The sequence below is a fragment of the Convolutriloba macropyga genome, unplaced genomic scaffold, assembly GCF_964194025.1.
Source record: "Convolutriloba macropyga unplaced genomic scaffold, txConMacr16.3 SCAFFOLD_4535, whole genome shotgun sequence".
NCBI classification, from domain to species: Eukaryota; Metazoa; Xenacoelomorpha; order Acoela; family Convolutidae; genus Convolutriloba; species Convolutriloba macropyga.
Window position 1 is genome coordinate 8,447 of NW_027451340.1, and position 4,054 is coordinate 12,500.

At 40.9% G+C, this 4,054-nt stretch overlaps 1 pseudogene; it reads left to right on the plus strand.

Annotated features, from left to right (window-relative positions):
• Positions 1 to 2,606: 2,606 nt before the first annotated feature.
• On the plus strand, positions 2,607 to 2,758 carry LOC142356587 (5.8S ribosomal RNA; annotated as a pseudogene).
• The last annotated feature ends 1,296 nt before the right edge of the window (positions 2,759 to 4,054 follow it).

Consider the following 4,054-nt stretch of genomic DNA (forward strand, 5'->3'; position numbering starts at 1 on the left):
AGAGTTGAGCTACTCGGGGCGCCCACTGAACTTGCTCCGAGCCAAAGGCTCGAAAAAAACACAGCTTAGCCTCAGATCCTTTACATAGAAGGCTAGCTAAAATAAACTTACCTTGGACGAGGGTAAAGTTTAGTCAGTTCTTAGGGGAGAGTAATCCACAGCTTCTCGCCCTCTGAACATTCTCCCAGATATGTAGGTCTGGGAGAGTCTCCTCCTGTTCTTCGGAATCTGGAGGTAGACAAAGACAGTACGATACGATCTTGCATCGGGATGACTAACCGATAATGATCATAATCTGACAATTTTTCCGGCTTGAGGCACCGGAGTCAGATTAAAGACACATACTGAACTAAAGGCGTATGTGCAAAGCTTGTCGGAGTGTAGAGAGTCAAGCTGAGTTGACTCGTCACGTGGTGATGACAACAGCCATGTGCAAAACACTCACAACTTTATCGTCTATGTGGAAAAGGTTGCTAACAGCGCTCTCTATGAGAGGCCCTCGCATATAACTATACGAGGAAAAGGCGATAGAGTTGTTTGAATGTGGGGCAGGTTCATCGACAAGCTAAGTTGATCACATTCTTGTTGTGGCATCCTACTAGAATTGGTCACGGTCTGCACCAACTCTCCCCAAGTTGGCCAGACTTAAAACTAGAAATAAGGTTTGCAGCTATGTGAACCTAGAAACTGTAAAGGAGTTGAAAGAACTTAAAGGAATTGAAAGAGGCCTTGAGGTATATCCTCTTGGTAAAGACCCACAAAAGCTCACAAAAGTGGCTTCGAAGGGCAAAACTGGTTCATCCAAAACAATTGGAGAGCTTAAAGCAGAACCAATTCGAATGAAACACTATTGGTGAAACTTCATCATGAGAACGTCACAAGCTGATCACGCTCTATGATATGACTAGTATTATGTTGCTTCTAGTAGGCTAAGCGCAAGCCGAAACATCAACATGTGAAAGTCGTAGAATTTTGCAATCAAACTGTGGCTAGTACTGTGATGTTACTAGTAACCTGGTGTTCCGTCATATGGCCAAGAGAGCATTTGAAGGCGAAACTTCTGCATGGGAAAGCTGCATCATGATCAAAATTTTATATCGAGTATTATGTTGACGTTAGTAGGCCTTGGCCGAAAACGCAGCATGTGAAAGGTATAGATAAAAGTTATTGTTGCAGTCAGTACTGTGTAGTTACTAGTAGCTGGATTTAAGCTCAAAATGAGACACTGTTGGTGAAACTTCATCATGAGAATGTCACAAGCTGATCAAGCTCTATGATATGACTAGTATTATGTTGCTTCTAGTAGGCTAAGCGCAAGCCGAAACATCAACATGTGAAAGTCGTAGAATTTTGCAATCAAACTGTGGCTAGTACTGTGATGTTACTAGTAACCTTTTCTTACGTCATATGGCCAAGAGAGCATTTGAAGGCGAAACTTCTGCATGGGGAAGCTGCATCATGAACAAAAGTTTATATCGAGTATTATGTTGACGTTAGTAGGCCCTGGCCGAAAGCGCAGCATGTGAAAGGTATAGATAAAAGTTATCGTTGCAGTCAGTACTGTGTAGTTACTAGTAGCTGGATTTAAGCTCGAAGTGAGACACTGTTGGTGAAACTTCATCATGAGAACGTCACAAGCTGATCACGCTCTATGATATGACTAGTATTATGTTGCTTATAGTAGGCTAAGCGCAAGCCGAAACATCAACATGTGAAAGTCGTAGAATTTTGCGATCAAATTGTGGCTAGTACTGTGATGTTACTAGTAACCTTGTGTTACGTCATATGGCCAAGAGAGCATTTGAAGGCGAAACTTCTGCATGGGGAAGCTGCATCATGAACAAAAGTTTATATCGAGTATTATGTTGACGTTAGTAGGCCCTGGCCGAAAGCGCAGCATGTGAAAGGTATAGATAAAAGTTAGCGTTGCAGTCAGTACTGTGTAGTTACTAGTAGCTGGATTTAAGCTCGAAATGAGACACTGTTGGTGAAACATGAGAACGTCACAAGCTGATCACGCTCTATGATATGACTAGTATTATGTTGCTTCTAGTAGGCTAAGCGCAAGCCGAAACATCAACATGTGAAAGTCGTAGAATTTTGCAATCAAACTGTGGCTAGTACTGTGATGTTACTAGTAACCTTTTCTTACGTCATATGGCCAAGAGAGCATTTGAAGGCGAAACTTCTGCATGGGGAAGCTGCATCATGAACAAAAGTTTATATCGAGTATTATGTTGACGTTAGTAGGCCCTGGCCGAAAGCGCAGCATGTGAAAGGTATAGATAAAAGTTATCGTTGCAGTCAGTACTGTGTAGTTACTAGTAGCTGGATTTAAGCTCGAAGTGAGACACTGTTGGTGAAACTTCATCATGAGAACGTCACAAGCTGATCACGCTCTATGATATGACTAGTATTATGTTGCTTATAGTAGGCTAAGCGCAAGCCGAAACATCAACATGTGAAAGTCGTAGAATTTTGCGATCAAACTGTGGCTAGTACTTTGATGATGCTTGTAGCCAACCGAATTGGTTGAAAAGCCCAATAAGTAAGCTAACTTGGGAGAGCTTGTTGGAAACCAAATGCTACTAGATTGGTCCAAATACATCCTTCAACAGGGGATCACTTGGCTCGCTTTACGAAGAGGAGCACAGCTATATGTGTTAATTCGGTATGAATCGCAAGATTTGTTTACCGACCTCTCTAACGCAAAAGGCGGTCTCGGCTTCGGCTGTTGACTGCGTCCGATTCAGGGTTATATAACTCTCGATTGAACACATTGATGTTCTATTGTTGGTGCTTCCAATAAAATTGGAACACTTAAAGCAGAACCGATTCAAATAATAGCATTCTGATCAATGATTGCATTCCTTGATCAAGAACTGCTGGAGTCATTGTGATGGCGAATTTTCTTCATAAGAAAATTGCAAAGAGACGGAACTTAATGAGACTAGTATTATGTTGTTTCTAGTAAGCGGAAGCTGAAACAGCAACATGTGAAAATCAAGTTTTGTTCAATGATCTCGAGGCGATAAGTACTATGAAGCAACTAGTAGCCTAAGCATGACTCAGATTTGAGACAGTCAAAAAGACTGGCGAAACTTCTTCACATGAAAGTTACATAGAGAACTACAAATGTATACAGCGAGTATTATGTTGTTTCTAGTAGGCGAAAGCTGAAACATCAACATGTGAAAGTTGTCTGCAAACTGTAGAACGATATGTGATTAGTACTGTGCTGTTACTAGTAGCCAGTCTGACTGTAGAAGCCAAGACAAAGGGAAACTAATGCATCTGAAAAGGACAAGTTATGGAAAGGTATGCACGATAAGTATTATGTTGTTTCTAGTAAGCGGCAGCTGAAACATCAACATGTGAACGTCGTTGTGTACAGTAACCTAGAACTATATAGTCCTTAGTAACGTGCATTTACTAGTACCTGTAATTGGTATTCAGACTCAGGCAGTTTGGAATAGTTTGGCAAAGATGCACCAGAGAAAACTGGGATTTGATACAGAAATTGTTGAATACAAGTATTATGCTGCTTCTAGTAGGTTGAATCCGAAACATCAGCATGTGAAAATTGAAAACATTTCTGGTTCGAATTGTCACAAGTATTTGGTGATCTGAGTAGCCAAACTCACTACAACGCCAATTGAAGGCAAAAATTCTCAACGGGAAAAGCTATTCTCATTGAATGAGCTAACAAGACGAGTATTATGTTGCTTCTAGTAGGCGAAAGCCAAAACATCAACATGTGAAAGTCTTGCTGAACAAATTTAATGTTGTTGAGCTCAGTACCGTGTGAATTAGTAGCCATAATTGGCGAGCGAAAATTGAACTGGCGAAACTTCGTCTTTGGAAAATTGCAGATGCCGAGCACTTATTTTGCAACGAGTATTATGTTGACTGTAGTAAGCGAAAGCCGAAACAGCAACATGTGAAAGCTGTTGAAATTTGTGGTCATTTTGCAATAAGTACAAGGAGTGTAACTAGTAGCCAGGTCAAAATTTGGGATAAGAATGAGCAAAAAATTCTGCATGAGAACAGTTGA